Source organism: Schistocerca serialis, chromosome 3 (genome assembly GCF_023864345.2).
Source record: "Schistocerca serialis cubense isolate TAMUIC-IGC-003099 chromosome 3, iqSchSeri2.2, whole genome shotgun sequence".
Classification (NCBI taxonomy): domain Eukaryota; kingdom Metazoa; phylum Arthropoda; class Insecta; order Orthoptera; family Acrididae; genus Schistocerca; species Schistocerca serialis.
In genome coordinates, this window is record NC_064640.1 from 346,314,797 (window position 1) to 346,336,939 (window position 22,143).

General features: G+C 43.6%; 1 protein-coding gene across 5 annotated transcripts in view; it reads right to left on the reverse strand.

Annotated features, from left to right (window-relative positions):
* LOC126470158 (protein O-linked-mannose beta-1,2-N-acetylglucosaminyltransferase 1-like) overlaps positions 1 to 22,143 on the reverse strand; it is a 2,280,325-nt gene that overhangs the window by 512,040 nt on the left and 1,746,142 nt on the right. For all 5 annotated transcript variants that reach the window (XM_050097778.1, XM_050097779.1, XM_050097777.1 and 2 more), the window contains one exon: positions 6,119 to 6,166. The gene's annotated coding sequence lies outside the window, so the exon portion shown is untranslated. The remainder of the gene's footprint in view (positions 1 to 6,118; positions 6,167 to 22,143) is intronic.

Here is a 22,143-nt window from a genome sequence, read left to right on the forward strand (position 1 = left end):
ACTCGATAATAGCAGAAGAAGCTCTAAAAAGTTCACAATCTACAGTAAAAATACAGAAAGAGCTAGAAATCTATCTCTTACTCCTTGGTAAAAATATGTTTGTTAAGGATCTGACGAATGGCAATCTGATAAACTTGAAATTGAGGTATATACTTTCAGATAGGGTTCAACGACTCCGTGTGTGCTTCCTTTTTCTGTCAGCGAAAAAGCGTTTAGAAAGCAATCTCGTACAACTACCATCAGATGAAAAGTCAAGAAATGTAAGAACGTTTCTGTCATCACATAGAACAAATCGTAGAACAAAAGCGAATAAAGAACAGCCGCTGGCTAGCAGGATATGTTTTAATGTGACAAAAGCAATAACATGAAATTGCTAAGTGGTGCGAAATGAGGCACGAACTACTGATCCACAACTCCACATCTTAGTCTTACATGCAAAAGAATGACAATTCCGTTCAGAATCATGTCTTTGTACAGTTAGATGTGCCACCTAAAATTATGTGTAAAGAGTCTTAAGGCGAGTGTTTCTAGAAATTCTGCAAGTATCTACGAATGCCTTGGACGATGTAATTCTTAAAAATTTGACGAATACAAGCGAGTCTAATTGTGTGTGTGTTTGTGTGTGTGTGTGTGTGTGTGTGTGTGTGTGTGTGTGTGTGTGTGAGTGAGTGAGTGTGTGTGTTAGCATCTTGTAAGACGTGTATGTTTCTATTGTCAAACCACAATTTATGAAAGATGTTTTATTAATAGGATTAAGTAGGAATAATTAATATTTGTCATTTTGGAAATAATTGTGGTAGTAGGGAATGTTTGCACCAAAGTGTTGTTGGCGGGAGAGACCGCACATTGATATAATTTTAAAAAGAGCGGGCGAGACCGCGTATGGATACATTTTAAGAAAAGAGCGTGAAAGACCGCGAATTGATACATTTTGTAATGGTAGCAGGGATTGTCTGCACCAGAAAGCATTGTTGGCGGGAGAGACCGCACTTTTGCGTTCGTAGGAAGTCAGTAGTATGCGAGATGTGAAGCGAGTCGGTAGCAGGTCTGAAGTGAGAAGTTGAGACGAGCGGTGTGCCTGCCAGCCACCAGCTATGATTTACAAGAGATTATAAACGGATGTACAGAGTCATATCATAAGAGGAACTAATATTATTGAATTATGTTTTTTTGAGAAACTCAAGACTACTGAAGGTGTGTTTGCACAATGCTAGTTGTAAGATTATTGCAAAAAGTAAGTCCCATTTGAACGTTTGTAAAATCATTTCATTACCAACAGTAAATACTTGAAGAATCGTTTTCAGAATATAATTAATTTTTGCCAGCAATATTGCATTACTGATTATAATCCATCCCAAAAACCATCAACGTAAAACTTTGTAAAATTTTATTGTTGTCAAGAAAAAGTTTAACTATGAATTACGTAAGTTCAGTCAATTTAATTAAAGAATAACGTCAGCTTTGCTATTAAAGAATAACATCAGCTTTTGTAATAAATACAGCCACTTATTATGAAAGCCCGCCAGCAGCTAATAGAGTATAGTAAAACAGAGTAAGTATATTCATGTCGCAGTTCGATGTAGCAGTCAGATGGCGATCCAGTAACAGTAAAAGAGGTAAGGAACAGTTTTGAGTTATTGCAGGTAACGACTGAGGGCCACGACGACGACACATTCTATGTTTCGTCGAAATAATCAGCAAATCACCTTTAATAAGCAGCATTTAAATTTGTAAGCGAAGATTGCACTTATTATTATTGAGAAAGAGAATTAATTTCAAAGGGAAGATTTCATTTGTTATTATTAAGCAAGAGATAGAAATCCTAAGGGAAGGTTTCATATGTTATTGTAGAAGGGAAGGTTGCGTAACAAAAGAGATATAGAGGAGACGGGAAGGTTTCAACCTGTACATTGTTTTGTTAGTCTTTTTACTTGAATTACGTTATATACAGGGACTTCAGAAAGTTAAACATGTCATTCCACGCTAAGACCATTGTGCAGTCGGAGTGGCGCATTAGCAGAAGAGATTACATGTTCGGGATTTCCTGAAGAGCCAGTTCCGTTACGGTACGGATAACAGCTGCATCACAGGGTGCGAGTGAAATATCACGTCGACTGGAAACGCACTGCCAAGTTGAAATGCGCGGAACAGTGTGATTCTTGTGGGCGAAATGTAGTGGGCGAGAGTCATCGAAAGTTAAGTTTTCCTGCACGACACTGCAACACCACACACGGCGCATACAACACAAGCTTTGCTTCAACGTTTTTGATATCCCGTCCAGATCTTGCACCATCTCATTTCCATCTTACCGGCATGCTGTAAGAACATTTGGAAGGAACGAGCGGTTCTAGAATGGCTCCGTGACGAAGGAGTAGATTTAGATCGTCGAGGAACTGAATGTTTGGTTGAACAATCCGACCCTTGTTTACAGAGACTTGGGGACTATGTTGAAAAATGGTGTCATGTATCTGTGTCCCTTTGAGGTGTAGTGCAGCATTTAACAAAAGTTACTTGGCCTGCCGTAATAATGTGTAACCTACTTTTTTAAGCATAGTCGTATATTGCAACGAGTAATGAAGTACTTATCATTATCCGTCTGTCTTTATGTCATGGTATTCCCAGAATTGTACATTGACTAGTGGCAGCTTCATTATATGGGGGATTTCGTGAAATTAGGATTCATTTGTGGTTCAGGAAGTTTCAGTAATTACCCTCCGTAGCACACGTTTGCAGAGGTCTGGAAGACAGGATTACAGCTCACGTAGTCACACAATAAATCATTCTTATCGTGTTCCATCGTTGGTGTATGTGCGTATTTTGAGTTTAAGGGACAGGTAAACTACCTTCTGCCTGTTCGTCCAAATACAAAATGCAGTGAGCTAAAATGTGGCGATCTGAAAATTGTACACCACAAACACTGCACATTTAAAGGTCCTCTCATCGGAGGAGGAAGTGGTAGGCCAACGGAATTTGCGCTACCCGTAGGCGAGTAAGAAGGAACTCATCTCACCTAAGTGACCAGAAGAAGCTACGCCATCACCAAGTAGTTACATTCATAAACTGTTGGTTATAGTCCATTACTTTCGACCACTTTACTCCCGCCTATGTATGACTTCGTACTTTAATTGGAAGGTGGTAGTGTTTAGGACTATACTACAGTAAGTCACGAGATTACCAGTATATTTTTCTTTAGGTGTTGCAAATATTAATTCGCTTCCCTAAACTCCAGTGTTTGCTGATGACAGCTCTTTCTGCACCTTCTGTAGACTTAAAATCTGGATAATTTGGACTTCTGTTATCTATGGAGTGTAGACTACAGGACGTCAAAAGAGGTGGAAACAGATGAATTCAACAGCATGAATACGTCTCATATGACCCATTACCTAAAAGATCGCGTATAATTCTGCACAAAGCGTAATAAATCTATTTGGTAAATAACTGTTAATAAACGATCACGGAATACTAGAGAGCAGGGGCGGCCAAGATTTCGGTTCAAGGACTGTGCCCGGGCACGAGTGCCAAAGCGCTTAGCCTTACTTCACATTTCCCCCACCGCCACGCCATGCTGTAAAGTGCAAAGAGGAGGAAGAGAGGAAAACTGCGAACGCCCCGCATTTAAACAGCATTACAGTCGCATTGTATACTACTTGGTTATAGATTTCATATTTCTCAACAACATAGTCACAAACAAAACAAATTTCCAGTATTATATAATTATTTTTGGCGCTCTGAGAACATAATATAATTTTTTCTTGTACAAACTGTCGGCATTCGGATAGACGCAGACAACTTCACAGAGTTTCTCACTGAAGTTGCCACGTAATCGTGACATATTTAGATTCATAATCGAGAACAGGTCTTTCACACAAATAAGTCGATCAAAATATTGTAACACTTTTCCGACCTCATTATGGAGACTTGGAAACTCTACCTAAGGGAAGCAATGTGGACACGGAAATTTTTAACGTAAAAAAGATTTCTCATTAAAACTGGAATTATCTTGCAGGTCAATCAGTTACATCCGCACATGCACAGTGGCGCTTTCAGCTGAAACGGCAAACGGTCTCGAAAGCAGCTCGGAAACAGATATGAGACTGACAGTGTCCTCAAAATCTTTATAAAACTATCCTCGTCATTCTTTCAAGGCCACAATGAATTCTTCAAAACCCGTGTTTTCTTTAGCAACATTGAGCTTATGGAGGTGGACTGTCTTTGTCAGAATGTATCCCTTCCACAACGCGATTTTCTTTTTAAATGCATCCCCATCAAATCAGAAAGAAGTTACCTTACGATATCTTACTAAGGGCAGCATGCAGTCAAGTCCACTTAACGTGAGAAGTCTACACTTCATTCTGTATGTTCTGATTTTCGTTTCGCACTCCTTTGTCCTTCATAAACCCAATAACAGCGAGTTTTAAATCGGGAAATCATTCCATGCATACCTCTTAACTTAATCAAAATACTTTACAGTAATATAGGAAGTCGCCATAGTCTTCGTTCAGTTCCACTGAAAGCTGTTGCAACTGACAATGGAACAATGCGTGCGACTTCAGAAATTTTACTGTTCGTACCACCTATTTATTGACGTGCTCCAGGGCGGCAAATTTATCTCAAAGAGCTTTTTTAACATGCACAACAATGAATGCCGCCTGTCGCTCGTTGTAATTCTTTGCTCTTTCATTGTCAACTAAATCTTTAAATAGTTCCTGCATGGTACTATAATGTCGTTACATAGCAAATATGTAGTACCTGTCGCTTATGTGAACTGACAATTCTCATCCCTCTCTTCCCACTCATTTTAAAGGATTGTTAAGACATATCGCTAGACTGCCTGTTTTTGTGCAAACAGCCACTGCACCTGCGAATATTCCTCAGACCACGAACAAATAGCTAAGGTTAAACAGCGCTGACAGTACGATGCTGCCGAACTCAAAGAGCTGCACCGGCCGAAAAATGCCGCACCGCAGTGCTAAATGAAACGTCGCGTTGTTCCGTGTACTTACAAGGACCGAAGAAAGTGAAGTGACAGGCCCGCACCCTTTGCACGGGTGAAGTTTGGCACGCCCTGGCTGCCCTTACCACAGAGCACCCAAGTGAATTCCCTTATTTGGATACATCTGTAAATACTGCCGTATAGAAATGCAGCTGTTTTTAAAAAATACGAAAAACAAATAAAAATTATATCAAGGTGTGCAGTCCCTTCTGCACCTCACTAAATCTAAAATAATCTAGGACTACTTCAGTAACCAAGGCGGAAATCGACTCGATTGCTGGGGTAATATGTGTATTTGTCCCATACCTAAGTGCCACTAGAACGTGCTTTGTGCTGTTCGCAAATGGGTTCATTGCCCACGAGCAATGTACAAAAATCTATTCCATACCAGGATTAACAACGGCTTGGTATGACAGGGTTTCTCTGAAAGGGAAGAAGTTATACGCCTGACGCGTCACGAAAATCTGCTGAAGGATGGCAAATGATGGATCCACAGTAAAGAGGCACGGTATGGTGGTACTGTGGACACCCGTGGCCAGCCTAATCCGGAAGGGGGACGATGAGCCTGAGAACTGTACGTCTCGTTGATCATTACACAGTGAACCCATAATGTAGCCGGAATCTCACAAAAGTTTTATAAAACTTGGGGAGCAGTCTCTCTCTTCAATATCTGTGTTCAAGATATTAAATTATTTCAAGGATTTTGCCTTTAGATCCCTTAGACGTGGTCCATCATAGAACTGGGATAGGAAGAACCCGTATGTATGGTGAAATGAATTGGAGCCTCAACCACGCACTTCGCAGTGACCAGCAAATTATACATGCAGATGTTTCTGTAGAGACGTAGTTACCTCTCTCATATAAATTTAACAGTTTCCTATATATGAACCATCAGTGTGGGGGTAATTCATCAAAAAACTGGTGACGATTGATTTTTATTTTTTATTTTTTATTTATTTTTTACATTTCTAACAAAACGATGCTGCTGACGAAACTACTTATTGCGTTTTCCAATGATAATACAGATTTCTGCTGACACCAACGACATAAAGCAGTGTGTACATGAACACCGAATGTGCGCATAACGCAATTTGCGCCTTCTCAAAGTTTCTAAAGCTCACTTACCTTGTTAGTTGATCTCCATACATGCATTACGTCCGTAGAGATGGAGACCTGCAAAAGACATCAAATATCAATGAGGAAATTTTCTCTATGCAGTTACTATTATGACATTTACGACATTTATATTTTAGGTCCTTCCTCTCGAAAATGTAAAATTAAGCAAGTTATGAGGCGGAGCGCCCTGGGTAAGCCTCGGTAAAAGAAGACTAAGAAGAAGATAATTTAGTTTCTATTTTGAATATTACGGAAAATAAAATAATGCAAAAAGTAAGAAAAAGCGAAGAAAGTGAAATTAGTCTCTGTCGGTCCATTACGGCCAGAGGACGTCGGCTGGTACGTACTTCTCAATTCAATAAACTTTACCAACAGCCGTATACTCTAGGTTAGTTTATTTTATTTCTAACGCAACTAGTCTCGGCAATTCGTTTTGCAATCTTCAGGCCCCATATGCACCTTTTCGTATGAATCAGTTGCACAACGATTGGGATTCACGGTATCCAGTTTTATGGCGCTATGTGATAAGCTCGTTGATTCGAAAAAAGCGCATGGGGCCTGAAGATGGCAAAATGAATTGCCGAAACTGGTTGCGTTCGAAATAAAATAAAATAACCTAAAGTATATGGCTGTTGGTAAAGTTTATTGAACTGAAAAGTGAAATTATGTTCTGTTGAAAGAAAATTCGAGAAAATAATCAAGCAATACGAAATCCGTTATTATTAACGCAACTGAGCATTACATATTTATGTTAATTCAGTTTCCTTGTTTGTTTGAGGAGGTTGTACAAGTTTGTTTTCGAGAGGAAAGTAAAACAGGCATAAAATGACAAAAAGAATTGTGATATTTCTCGTATTATCAGTTTTACGACATATGCTGAACCTTTAATAATGGATGGGTGCATCGGTAGAATATCTACGGGTAAAGTACCGATTTGGCAACCAGCTATGATATACAGGGTGATTCAAAAAGAATACCACAACTTTAAAAATGTGTATTTAATGAAAGAAACATAATATAACCTTCTGTTATACATCATTACAAAGAGTATTTAAAAAGGTTTTTTTTCACTCAAAAACAAGTTCAGAGATGTTCAGTATGGTCCCCTCCAGACACACGAGCAATATCAACCCGATACTCCAACTCGTTCCACACTCTCTGTAGCATATCAGGCGTAACAGTTTGGATAGCTGCTGTTATTTCTCGTTTCAAATCATCAATGGTGGCTGGGAGAGGTAGCCGAAACACCATATCCTTAACATACCCCCATAAGAAAGAATCGCAGGGGGTAAGATCAGGGCTTCTTGGAGGCCAGTGATGAAGTGCTCTGTCACGGGCTGCCTGGCGGCCGATCCATCGCCTCGGGTAGTTGACGTTCAGGTAGTTACGGACAGATAAGTGCCAATGTGGTGGCGCTCCATCCTGCTGAAATATGAATTGTTGTGCTTCTTGTTCGAGCTGAGGGAACAGCCAATTCTCTAAAATCTCCAGATACTGTAGTACAGTTACAGTAGCACCTTCGAAGAAAAAGGGACCAAAAACTTTATTGGCTGAAATGGCGAACAAATGTACAACTAAATGAAACTTTATAGCTCCCTTAATTCGCCGACAGATAGTGCTTAGCTCTGACTTTTGTCGTTGCAGAGTTTTAAATTCCTAAAGTTGTGGTATTCTTTTTGAATCACCCTGTATGTAACATCGAGCTCGAGATATTTCTTGACGATGTGTAGTTCTCATTGAAAGAAAGAACAACAAATCAGAAAGTTGGAAACTGCAAACTCCACCCCTGTCCCGTCTCAGTCTTTATCATTAATTCTCCTGAAACTACATGTTGACTACAACCCGGAAATTTTCAATTTATAAATAGATTGTTAGCATCAACGAATCAATGGAAAAAATGTTTACTTATACTACAGGTTGAACCCCCAACTCCAGCGACAAAATTTCGGAGGTCGTTCAAAGATATTTTCTGAATTACGATTTAAAAGCAACAAATATAAAGCGATTCGCAAACGCAGACATTTACATACTTACATGTCCCATTTGACAAGAATGGGACAGGTAGTAAGCATCTGTACTCTGCAAACCACTGTGAAGGGCATTGCAGTGGGTACGTCCGACTGCACCAGTTCAAAAATGTCTCTGAGCACTATCGGCTTAACTTCTGAGGTCATCAGTCCCCTAGAACTTAGAACTACTTAAACCTAACTAACCTAAGGACATCACACACATCCATGCCCGAGGCAGGATTCGAACCTGCGACCGTAGCGGTCGCGCGGTTCCAGACCGTAGCGCCTAGAACATACTGCACCAGTTATTAGGGCACTTTTCTATACCATTCGCGCATGGAGGTCGAGAAGAATGACTGATTAAATGCTTCCGCTCACGCTGTAATTAATCTAATCTTGTCCTCCCGGTCCGTAGGAGAGAGATACGTAGGGAATTGCAGCATGTAGCATTATAGATTACTGCATCATCAACGAAAAGCCTTAGGTTACTATTTATATTGTGCGTAAGGTCATTAATATAAGCTTGGGGCACACCCAGAGATACTTCTGAAATTTGTTGATGATTCTCCACCCAAGACAACTTGCTACGACCAGTCTATTAATAAATCGTCAATCCAGTCACATATTTCGCTTGATATCCCGTACAATCGCACTTCTGATAATAAGCGTAGATGTGGTACTCAGTAAAATGCTTTTCGGAAATCGAAAAATACTGCATCTACTCGATTGCCTTGTTCCTCGTGTGAGAAAAGTACGAATTGGCTTTCACGTGATCGATGTTTTCGGAATTCTTGCTGGTTGGCATGCAAGTGGACAATCTGTCCAAGATACCTCGTCACATTTGAGCTCTGAATATGTTCTGGAATTCTACAACTGACGTTATGGTATGGGGAGCTATAGGGTACGAATTCAGGTTACAACTGATAGTGACTGATGGAACTTTGAAGGTAAGAAGGTGCGTCACGGACATCTTGTGTGTTAACTCTCATGCGACAGCATCGTCGTGCTGTTTCTGAATAGGAAAATGCTCGTCCAATAATGGCACGTGTCTCTGTTAACTGTCTGCGTGATATTGAGGTATTACCATGGTCAGCAAGATCACAGATCCAGGCAGTGCACGTAAAATAACACAACCGTAATAATTTGTTTACATCACTGGTTAGTTCAGTGCTTTTGCTCTGTAATTGCCTTGTACAGTGGATCTTCTATGTGTAAGCTGTTTGATTTGATGGATGTACTGCATGGTCGATTGATTTACACAGCCACATAGGCGTCTCAGAATGGGATACGTACATAGCCACATATTTTTGCAGTCAATGCTAAGCGACGCCTAAGGTGGTGTAAAGACCCACGCCACTTGACAGTGGAAGGCTGGAAACGAGTGATTTTGATTGTTTTTTCCTTTATTGTTATTTCATTCCTCAATGACGCGGGCCGGCAGTGGCCTACATACGCCACTCTTCGGCCAAGAGACACAACATATAAACATAGAGGACAGAGGAACTTATAAAAAGCATGGTAATACATGATGAACATATTCACAATATATCAGTAGTCGTTCGACGGAAGGCACTGCACATAGAGGGCGTCACCACGTGAACAGACAGAGACATCCAGTTGGAGACGCGAACGTAGGAGAACACTGATGAAAACACTGACGCACGGAAACACTGGTGACGATCATCAGCGAAGCATTCACAAACACACTGATGAAAGGTAGGGGGGGGGGGCTGTCTCCAGGTGGAAGGGAGAGGTAGGAGGGCGGGAAGGAGGAGCGTGGAGCCAGTGGGAGAGAAGAAGGGAGGGGGAGGGGAGGGGAGAGAGGTGTGTGTGGAAGCCCAGGGAGTGGGGGAGGGGAGGGAGGGAGGAGGGGGGAGGAAGGGAGGAGAGAGAGAAAGGAAAGAGGGTGTCCTGTAGGAAAAAACACAGGAGGAGGATCAAAGTTGGTAGGAGGGGTAGATGGGGGGGGGGGGACGAGGGCATCACCAGGGAGGGGGAGCTGGCGGAAGCCACCTTGGGCAAGGGTATGGAGTGTGGTAAGATGGAGAGCAGGTGGGATGCAGGTGTACAGGTGCAGCAGCAGACGGGGGTGGGAAAGGATGGGGGAGACAAGTGGGTGAGGGGGATCCAGTTTACGAGAGGTGTAAAGGATCTGTATCTGTTCAAGGAAGAGGAAGAGGTGTGGGAAAGGAATTAAGTCATAGAGGATCCGCATGGGGGAAGTGAGGCAGATGCGATAGGCGAGGCGGAGCGCATAGCGTTCCAGGATTTTAAGGGACTTGTAGAAGGTAGGAGGGGTGGAGATCCAGTTCCAGATGGGCATAACAGAGGATGGGGCAGATGAGGGATTTATAGGTGTGGAGGATTGTGGAGGGGTCCAGACCCCGTGTGCGGCCAGAAAGAAGCTTGAGGAGGTGGATTCGGGAGTGTGCCTTGGCTTGGATCGTCCGTAGATGGGGGTTCCAGGAGAGTCGACGGTCAAGAGTGATGCCAAGGTACTTGAGGGTGGGGGTGGGGGTGAGGTTAATAGGATGGCCATAGATGGTGAGATAAAAATCAGGTAGGTGGAAGGAAGGGGTGGTTTTGCCTACAATGATGGCCTGGGTTTTGGAAGGATTGAGCTTGAGAAGCAACTGGTTACACCAAGTGGTGAACCAGTCAAGATGGGATTGGAGAAGGTGCTGGGAGCGTTGCAGGGTGGGGTCGAGGGCAAGGGAGGCAGTGTCATCGGCGTATTAGAGAAGGTGTAAGGGGGGTGAAGACGGTGGCATGTCTGCCGTGTAAAGAAGGTAGAGAAGAGGGGTGATTTGGAGTGATGAATCACACTTTACCCTGTGGCAGTCCGGTAGAAGGCTTTTGGTTTGGTGAAGGCCAGGAGAAAGTTACCTGCTGGGTGTCCAGCAAAGGGGTCAATAATTTCAAAATTAAATATTTCGAAAACTTAGATCGATAGACGAGCGCAATAAATGGTGTGCTTATTTTCAAGGCTGCAAGAGCTTTATACAGAACTTGCGAAATCGCCCATAAAGCTGTTAACAGATGGCGCTGTAATCGCGGTATATAGTGCCTACAAATAGCGCGCCGCAGTTCAAAGCGATCAGTCCCGCCGGTGAAAAGTGAAAGGAGGTTAGGATACCGAAGGAATGTATCTGATGGAACAACGTGTTCTTCTGGTAGTGGAATACCACAGTTTTGAACACAGGCCTAAGGCAACAAGGTGCAGTTCTCAAACACAATTTAATGATCCATGAGGGCCCGATGCGAAAACCATTCGCAAACTCTTCGCCAAATTCCAAAGGACAAGCAGCGTGGCTGATGATCTAGCGGAGAACGTGAGCACCAGGCAAGCTGTAGTTACTCCTGAAATCGTCACTAAGAGTTTCTGGAATTATTCAGCAAAATCCAAGGAAATCCGTCCGAAGAACTACAGCAAAGACTTGTTTGAAGACGTCCAGTACGCAGAAAATACTTAGAGCGTACACATGTTTCCATTCAAAATCGAAAGCCACCAGGCCAAACCTGTACGAGCCGTGCGACAGAGGGCTGACTTTGCGAACCAAGTTCTCACAATGAGTGATAATGAAGGATTTGATGTTGGCTGCATCTGTTTCACAGATGAAGCACACTTCTAACTGAATGAGGTAGTGAATAAACAGAACTGGTGATTTAGGGTTTCCGAAAAATCTCGATTTGTGTGAAGCGAGACCACTGTATCCTCCCTAAGTTACTGTTTGTGCTGCGGTATGCAGAAGATGCTGGCTTTTTTTTCATGCTAGAAACGATCTTTAATGATCGTTACGTTGCAATTTTGAATGAGTTTGTGGCCTCACAGCTAGCGTTGGAGGATTGACCACACATACAGTGGTTTATGTAAGATGGGCTCAGACTACAACGCATCGAATAAATGTTTCGCTGTCTTGATGAATACTTCGGGAATAGAGTCATTGAGTTGGACTGTTGCTAATTTACTGGCGCAGTGATGCATTGACCACCATGTTCCCCCGATCTGACTCCTTGTGACTCTTTTCTGTGGGAACATTGAAAGGCGCTGTCTACTAGAAACATCCAATCAACCCGGACGAGCTTGAATCGGCGATCTGTGTGGCATGTGCATCGATTTCCGTCGAGACTCTACATGATGTGATGGCAAATTTCATTGTTCGATTGTGCCACCTGAGTACTGAACACTTCACCAAAAGATTGTGATGTGACTGCAAAGACTGCTTGCAGAGGACGAGTGTAATTATACACTGTGCGAGCCGCACAGCGTATAGCGCCATCGGTTAGCAGCTTTTCGATCTATTTCGAAAGTTCCGTATAGAATTCTTACAGCTTTCACAGTAAACATACCTTTTATCATACACGCTTATAGATCTTAGTTTTCGAAATATTTAATTTTTAAACCGGAAACTCGTTTGCTGGACACCCTGTACCATCACGTGTAGTGCCAACAACGAAGCAAGGAGGAGGTGGTGTTACAATATGGGGATGTTTTTCTTGGTTTGGTTGTGGTCCACCCATTGTGCTTAAGAAAATGTTCAACCCGGAAGAATGTGAACAAATTTTACAGCAGTACTTACTGCGTACATTAGATGAACACTTCAGAGGGATGATTATTTATATCAACATAACAATAAATCAGCATCTGTGGGGACATGATTTGTGGACTATAAGGTTCCTGACATGAAATGACCTACCCCGAGTCCCAACGAAACCCAATGGTACTCCTTTTGGATGAGTTAGAATCTCGACGTCGCTCGGGACCCCAGCGACTGGCATCACTACTTCCTCTGGTTTTGGTTCTTGACGAAATATGGTCTGCCATTCCTCCGCAAACACTCAGACACCTCAATGAAGATTTTCACAGCAGAATACAAGCCGTCATAAAGGCGAAGGGTGAACACACCCCATATTAATATCCTTTAATAGGTGTCCGGATACTTCTGATCAGATAGTATGTATTATTTTTAAGTGCGGCTGAAGGACGGATAACGCAAGACAACCTCATGCTTCAAATTGTTGCAGCCATTCTCAGTAGAAAATAAATTACTTGGCTAATAAGCTTGCTGGTGAGAGGAAGATGCTGGATCACACTAACTCTATAGAAACAGTCACAACAATCAATCCAGTGATGACATTGCTGAGACGTCTATTTTAATTTCCGCACAAACTTATTTAAACTTCCCCGTCTTATCATCCTTTATCTAACACTTTTAAAAATGAAACTAACAAATACTCCTCAATGGTACCGAACTACCATACCAAAAACAGTAAAAGACCTAGGAATAATCTTGGATGAATACCTAAACTGGGAAGAACAAACAGTCACAGCTTGCCGGAAATCGCTCTCCTCCCTACATGCAATCCAAAAATTTAGAAAAATATTTCCAACCCATGTTAAACAAAAATTAGTCCAAACACTAGTCTTGCCTAATCTTTACTACTGTGATGTAGTTCAACACGGCACAAATAGTGAAAATTCGAGATGCCTCGAGCTCGTGATGAGTGCTTGCGTTAGATACGTGTGCAATATACGGTTGTATGATCATATCAGTCCTTCATACTCCCAGCTAGGTTGGATACGCCCACATAAGGTAAGCGATCTCCACATGCTGTGCTTACTTCATCGATTTCTTAGTTCCTGGTGCCACCAATACTTATCTTCTCACATTAAACACCTATCATCTTTCCACAACCGCAATACCAGATCGGAAACGTCAAGCATCTTGCCTGTACCTTTACATAACACAAAATCTTTCTCCATGTCATTCTCCATCTCAGCCATACGACTATGGAACGCGCTCCCCTGTGATCGGCGTCTTATCCAGAACCACTCAACATTCAAGAGGGAACTCAAAACTTACATATTAGGGACGCTATAGCCACCACTGTTGTACCCCTCTCATCTCTTTCTTTCTCCTCTCCATCATAGCTTCGAATTTTACCATTATATTTCTCTTCCTCTAACCTAGGTACCTCTTCTATATCTCTTTCACCCCATTCTATCGTCTCATGTCTCTGCTCGATGTGAATAACTCACAAGCTGCAAGAACATAACGAGAAAATTCCCAGTTAGCAATAGGACTGACATTCATAAAAGAAACATTATGTTTACTTTCATATACATAGTCATTACTACTATTATTATTATTCTTGATTGTTATAATTATTTTTTTATTGTTATAATTATCCTCTGTACTACTGCTATAATCTCTATTTTTTTCTTTAACATTAATACTGTATAACACGTGGTATGTCCATAATGTTCTGTACAAACTGAAATTCGTTCAATCTGAGTATTCCTGGTTAGGTGTGAAAGAGGGCCTGAAGGCCCTAATCTTGTCAGGTAAAATAAATACATAAATAAATAAATACACACAGTACTCTCTTGGTCTGGCTGCATATACATTAGAACGTCCCACATTGAGGCGCAAACGGCTGCACCGGGAATCATCTCGCGGCTCGCATCTCTTCCAGAACCTGCGCAAAGCACTTAGTGTGTCTGGAGGGGGCCTGCTTTGTCAGCGGGAGTCGGCGTAGAAACACAATATTGGAAAAATGTTCACAGTCTTGCTGCAGCAAAGAGCGAGCATTAAAGCGAAGTCGCAACCGGGGTTCGCCTTTTTCCTCCAGCCGGTATCTCTCACTTTTTCGGTAGTCTCGATGTGTTTTCCATTACCGCCGTATAAAGAATTTCTCATTCAGTGTGAGGGAAGAGGTGGCTGCAGAATGAGACGCTTTTAAGTGTAATCACTGGGTAAACAGCGGCGCCTCGGGCTGCGGCTGCGGCTGCGCCCGCGGCCGCGGCAATAACCATTACTGCGTCTGCGAGGCGCTAAGTACACGTGCCGCCGTGGAATTGCGTGCGATTACCAGCCGCGTCTCGCGCGACAAACCTATATCACCGGAACAGCTCCGTTTTCGCCCGCTGTCGCCTAATAATATACGAAAGTGTAAGGTACACTCATATCCACATCGTGGCTTATACGAGCTTTGGGGGAAAATAATGCGAGCACCTTTTGGCGTCCATGTTTCACAGCGTGAATACGCCTGGTCATCGGTGAGTATAAGGCGTAAAATTTTAACTATCACCTCGTAAAAGTGAAGTTACGTACACTCAAAGAAAAAAAAATGAAGGAAATATCCGAATGTGACGGAAATAGGTTGATGCGATGTACATGCACAGACAAACAAATGATTACAATTAAAAAAATAAAAAATAAAAAACTGGGCGATTTATTCAAGGGAAAGAGCTTCACAAGCTGAGCAAGATCAACAACGCGTTGTTACATCTCTGGCCCTTATGCAAGCTGTTATTCGGCTTTACTGATTGATTGCTCTCCTGAGGGATGTAGTGCCAAATTTTGTCCACTTGGCACATTAGTTAGTCAAAATTTCGATCTTGCTGGAGGGTCGTGCCCATAATGCCCCAAACGTTCTCAATTGGGAGAGATCCCGCGACCTTGTTGGCCAAGGGAGGGATGGCAATCATGAAGAGAAGCTGTAGAAACTCTCGCTGCGTGTGGGCGGGCATTATCTTGCTGAAATATAAGTCTAGGACGGCTTGCTATGAAGGGAAACAAAACGGGGCATAGAATATTGTTGATGTACTCTGTGGCGTAAGGGTGCCACGGATGTAAACAAAAGGGGTCTTGCTTTGGAACGGAATAGCACACTACATCATCACTTGTAATTGTCGGGCCGTACGACGGGCGTCAGTCAGGTTGGTATCCTACCGCTGTGTGGGGCGTCTCGAGACACGTCTTTGCTGGTCATCGGGGCTCAGTTCGAAGCGGGACGTATCACTGAATACAATGGTACTCCAGTCAACGAGATTCCAAGCCGAATACGCGTCTGGACGCTTTACTAAACCTAGTAAATTCTAAATGATTTTAAATGGCACTTCATATCATTTTTCTTCAAGAGACTGTTCCACATCGTTCAAAATTGCAGTAGCGCGGCAGTGTTCCATGTTTTCCCCCAATGCATACGACAATGTGTCTATATTATCCAACCTGGTGAATATGTTGTCGTGAAAGGGGGTCGTATTTTATTCAAACCAAATATCTGAATTTTACAGCTGCGTAAGCGAGGACATTACCATGTCGAAGATGGACCCCCTTGTTCGCAACACCGCCTGGATGAACGCGTTCACCTCAACGGTCACTTTTTTCCCTCGCAGTGCTCTCATACCTATTGGTAAACACAACGATCAGATACCTAGAGTTTCATATATTTTCCACAAGGAACTGTACAAGTGGTTCAAATGGCTCTGAGCACTATGGGACTTAACATCTGTGGTCATCAGTCCCCTAGAACTTAGAACTACTTAAACCTAACTAACCTAAGGACATCACAAACATCCATGCCCGAGGCAAAATTCGAACCTGCGACCGTAGCGGTCGCGCGGTTCCAGACTGAAGCGCCTAGAACCGCTCGGCCACACCGGCCGGCGAGGAACTGTACAGGCCAAGGTATTTCGTATCATTGCTATTTATAAAATTTCCTGTTCCACTCGCAAATGAAGCGAGGGAAATATGATCGCCTATATGTCTCCAAGTGCGTCGTAATCTCTCTCACCGCCCATTGTTAAGATATACATAAAAGACGACTCGTTAACACTCTTGTGCTGATACGAGTATAACCGACCAATAACACACCTCTCGGAACTCTTCTGATTTCGCTAGACGTCTCTCTTTAATCCGATCTGGAGGCGATCCCAAAAAATCGTGCAGTATTGAAAAATGTTCTGCACAAGAGCTTTGTATGCAGCCTTCTTTATAGGTGTACTACAATTTCCCAGAATTCTCCCAATAAAGGCTACTCGCGCTGGCAATTTAACTTATGTGGTCGATTAAATTTGGTTGTTTTCCACCCCTTACGTCCAGATATTTCATCAACATGACCTATCCAAGCAGCGTACTATTAATATTATATTCGAACATTACTGGACGTGAGGTTAGCAGCCGTTCACTGCAGTGGACAATTGTACCTCAGTCTGTCTGATTAGAACGTTCTGGATCGTGAATTCAAATATTCAAAATCTGAAGGAAACTTGTCAGAACAAGAACCCACGTATAAAAACACTTTACTCGAAATTACAAAAGCAGCAACATTCCCTGTAGGAACCCGGCAAAATGTCAGTCCTCCGTCGTGTTTGCTCCGCAAGCAAAAGTAAACGGCTTCACAGCAGGCGCGCACAGTCGTGCGGTTGATTTTATTTAGCCCGATGTTTATCTGCCTGGCGATAAAGACCTACAAGTGCACTGAAAGGCGGTCGCGGCAATTCTCTACAGAATTTCATGGCACTGCAGTCAGCGCGCATAATTCAATTTACTTGTGAAGCCGTTCAGTCGCAAACACAATGTGGAAGCTTTCTTTGACTCTTTATTGAACAGAGGAGGGACCTGAAGTTTGCAGACAGCCAGCTTTCGGGTGCAAAGGTAACAATACAGATTCCTGGAAAAGAATGCCTCTGTCTGACGTAAGTATTTTTCACAGTGAAGGACAGTGCGTATAAACTTTTGACGTGTTTGTCGCTTTGCAGATGTTCTCCTCCGTGGAAATAGTTTCAGTAAGCATTTCTGAAGTAATTACCACACTGTCGATTTCTTCTCTCAAATGAGGTAGCGCCTCCGTTTTCTAAGCGAGCGCCGTAGCACAATGACTACACGAGTCCCGCATTCGGAAGGACTACGGTTAAAGTCCTTGCCTGGCCATCCAGATTGAGGTTTTCCGTGATTTCCCTCAATTTCTCCAGGCAAATGCCGGGATGTTTCCTTTGTAAGGCATATTTCCTTCTCTATCTTTTAACATATAGAGCCTTTTTTCCGTATCTGATGACCTCAGTGTCGACAGGACGTTGAACTCTAATCTTCAGATTTTTCGCTTTTTTTTTATTTCCCTGAAATCATTTTCACTGCGCACTTCATATACCGTATATTGGGTTTCATTGCATACACACAAGACTTCTGCGCTCGGGACACAATGACCTTTTAGGATCAGTAAAGTGTCAGCAATTGCCTAAAATTATTCAGAGAAGATACCCCCTACTGATAGTGTGTTGGTCTCCCAAGAGAATTCTTGTTAAATTCAAGCAAATTTGTCAAAAATCTATGCTTAATGCAGCAACTGACATCTGATGCTAAATTTAAGCAAATACACGGAAATGTGAGCGAGTAAAGGGAAAGCTGGTGTATCGTTTGAAGATAGTGCCAGAGGTCGATGTAAGGAGTCGCTGATACCACTCAAGCAGCCTAGTGTGACCATACCGTGAAACGTAGGATGGCTAATTCATGTGAATGTTATACTGTGGATGGTAGACTCAAGTCATAAGTAAATTGTGAGGCGTTCTTTTCATACATTTTAGAGTACTGGTCATCATTCTGCGAATCGAATGAATGAACAAACTGAAGTTCAAAGGAGAACGATCCAAAGGTGGCGCAGATCCAAAGGTGGGAGGAATCTAATGAGGCTCATGACCGCCCAGTTTCTTCAGTAGCGTTTATGTTTCCACATATGGCAGCGATTTTCCCAATCCCCCAAAAAATTCTGGTTCTCAACCTTTGCGGCAGCTATTCGATCTCTCCGCGAAATTTTTTATCTCATGTATGCTTATAAAACAATTCTTTAAGGTTTACTTTATTTTTGGGAACATAAAAATGTCGCATAGGGCCATGCGTGGCAAATATGGACGCTGGAGCATAATTTCAATATTGTTTGTGGCCAAAAATTCGGCACAAGCAACGATGTATGAGTCCGTGCATTACTGTGACACTAAAACAATGGCTTGCTCACTACGATTCTGGGCTTTTTTACCGGATTTTTCAGGCAAACAGCGTTGGTCATAGTATGAAAGCTTTCACGACCGGATGACTTATCTTCTGGTAAACCTTCCGGGATGTAAGGTCGTGGTCCATGAAATTCTTCAGCTCCTAACGTTTCGTCCAGAGCTGCGCTGGACATCTTCAGAGGGGGGTTTCTCCTCCGGTGAAGGCAAGACTCACCGGAGGAGAACCCTCCCCCCCCCCCCCCCCCCTCTGAAGATGTCCAGCGCAGCTCTGGACGAAACGTTAGGAGCTGACGAATTTCATGGACCACGACCTTACATCCCGGAAGGTTTACCAGAAGAAACAGCGTTGAACTTGAAAGTAGTACTCCTTACAGATCGTTCAACGTTGTTGTAAGAAATCACGGTGCACCCTGCCGTTAAAATCAAAGGACACAGTGAGCATATCTTTACATCTGATCGCAGTCCTAGGGCGGTTTTCGGCCTTGAGGATCCCTAATGCTTAGACTGGGACGATTCAGCCTGTTTCGATGTCATATCCGCAAACCCTTATTTCCATTCTATTCTGATACGTTTCAATAGTTCTGTGTCGTCGTTGAGTTTGTCCAGCAGTTACTAAGCAACCTGCATTCGCCGCTGTTTTTGTTCGAAATACAACAATTTTGGGACTAATTATTCTGTAACACGTTTTGCAAACTCTTCTCGCGTATTTGAACCTCCATACAAGTTCCTCATTTCAATTGTGTTACTGTAGAAAGTGGTAAGATAATGTACAGTGTACGGGTCAAGCCTTCCCACCGGTCAATGCGCAGGTTAAGATGATCCATTATTGGAATACCTTAGTGAATCAGCGGCAGGGTTTCCCCCTGCCTGTACTCTTTGAAGCTCTTGTAAGTGATGTTCCCAAAAGCAGATCTGGCAGTGCACTAGATTATTTAGAACATGCAAGCAGGTGACCTGTGATTTCTAATTTGTGGTGCAGATAGCTGGTTTCTACGAAATAACTTCCATGGTGGCATCACGATAAGTTTACTTGCGCACCATGAAATAATACACTACTGGCCATTTAAATTGCTACACCAAGAAGAAATGCAGATGCTAAACGGGTATTCAATGGACAAATATACTCCTGGAAATTGAAATAAGAACACCGTGAATTCATTGTCCCAGGAAGGGGAAACTTTATTGACACATTCCTGGGGTCAGATACATCACATGATCACACTGACAGAACCACAGGCACATAGACACAGGCAACAGAGCATGCACAATGTCGGCACTAGTACAGTGTATATCCACCTTTCGCAGCAATGCAGGCTGCTATTCTCCCATGGAGACGATCGTAGAGATGCTGGATGTAGTCCTGTGGAACGGCTTGCCATGCCATTTCCACCTGGCGCCTCAGTTGGACCAGCGTTCGTGCTGGACGTGCAGACCGCGTGAGACGACGCTTCATCCAGTTCCAAACATGCTCAATGGGGGACAGATCCGGAGATCTTGCTGGCCAGGGTAGTTGACTTACACCTTCTAGAGCACGTTGGGTGGCACGGGATACATGCGGACGTGCATTGTCCTGTTGGAACAGCAAGTTCCCTTGCCGGTCTAGGAATGGTAGAACGCTGGGTTCGATGACGGTTTGGATGTACCGTGCACTATTCAGTGTCCCCTCGACTATCACCAGTGGTGTACGGCCAGTGTAGGAGATCGCTCCCCACACCATGATGCCGGGTGTTGGCCCTGTGTGCCTCGGTCGTATGCAGTCCTGATTGTGGCGCTCACCTGCACGGCGCCAAACACGCATACGACCATCATTGGCACCAAGGCAGAAGCGACTCTCATCGCTGAAGACGACACGTCTCCATTCGTCCCTCCATTCACGCCTGTCGCGACACCACTGGAGGCGGGCTGCACGATGTTGGGGCGTGAGCGGAAGACGGCCTAACGGTGTGCGGGACCGTAGCCCAGCTTCATGGAGACGGTTGCGAATGGTCCTCGCCGATACCCCAGGAGCAACAGTGTCCCTAATTTGCTGGGAAGTGGCGGTGCGGTCCCCTACGGCACTGCGTAGGATCCTACGGTCTTGGCGTGCATCCGTGCGTCGCTGCGGTCCGGTCCCAGGTCGACGGGCACGTGCACCTTCCGCCGACCACTGGCGACAACATCGATGTACTGTGGAGACCTCACGCCCCACGTGTTGAGCAATTCGGCGGTATGTCCACCCGGCCTCCCGCATGCCCACTATACGCCCTCGCTCAAAGTCCGTCAACTGCACATACGGTTCACGTCCACGCTGTCGCGGCATGCTACCAGTGTTAAAGACTGCGATGGAGCTCCGTATGCCACGGGAAACTGGCTGACATTGACGGCGGCGGTGCACAAATGCTGCGCAGCTAGCGCCATTCGACGGCCAACACCGCGGTTCCTGGTGTGTCCGCTGTGCCGTGCGTGTGATCATTGCTTGTACAGCCCTCTCGCAGTGTCCGGAGCAAGTATGGTGGGTCTGACACACCGGAGTCAGTGTGTTCTTTTTTTCCATTTCCAGGAGTGTATATTATACTAGAACTGACATGGGATAGCATTTTTGCGCAATTTGGGTGCATAGATCCTGAGAAATCAGTACTCAGAACGACCACCTCTGGCCGTAATAACGGCATTGATACCCCTGGGCATTGAGTCAAACAGAGCATGGATGGCGTGTACAGGTACAGCTGCCCATGCAGCTTCAACACGATACCACAGTTCATCAAGCCGGCCTCATGTTAAGATACAATATATGAAAAAAGCAGTGTACCTACTATAACGAACCAGAATTACGGGGACCTTTGATTACAATACTAAGCCTTTCTGGCGAAATTTGCGATTCTATTCTCTTTTCAGCTATGTTTCACCTACAATTGCAAGTCTGTGGTGCGAAAGGGCAGCCTATGAGACCGATATATTTTATGGGAATATTTATTGAAATTTCTCACTCTTTCAGTTTTTCTGTATTACACTACTGGCCATTAAAATTGCTAAACCACGAAGATGACGTGGTACAGACGCGAAATTTAACCGACAGGAAGAAGATGCTGTGATATTCAAATGATTAGCTTTTCAGAGCATTCACACAATGTTGACTCCGGTGGCGACACCTACAACGTGCTGACATGAGGAAAATTTCCAACCGATTTCTCATACACAAACAGCAGTTGACCGGCGTTGCTTGGTGAAACGTTGCTGTGATGCCTCGTGTAAGG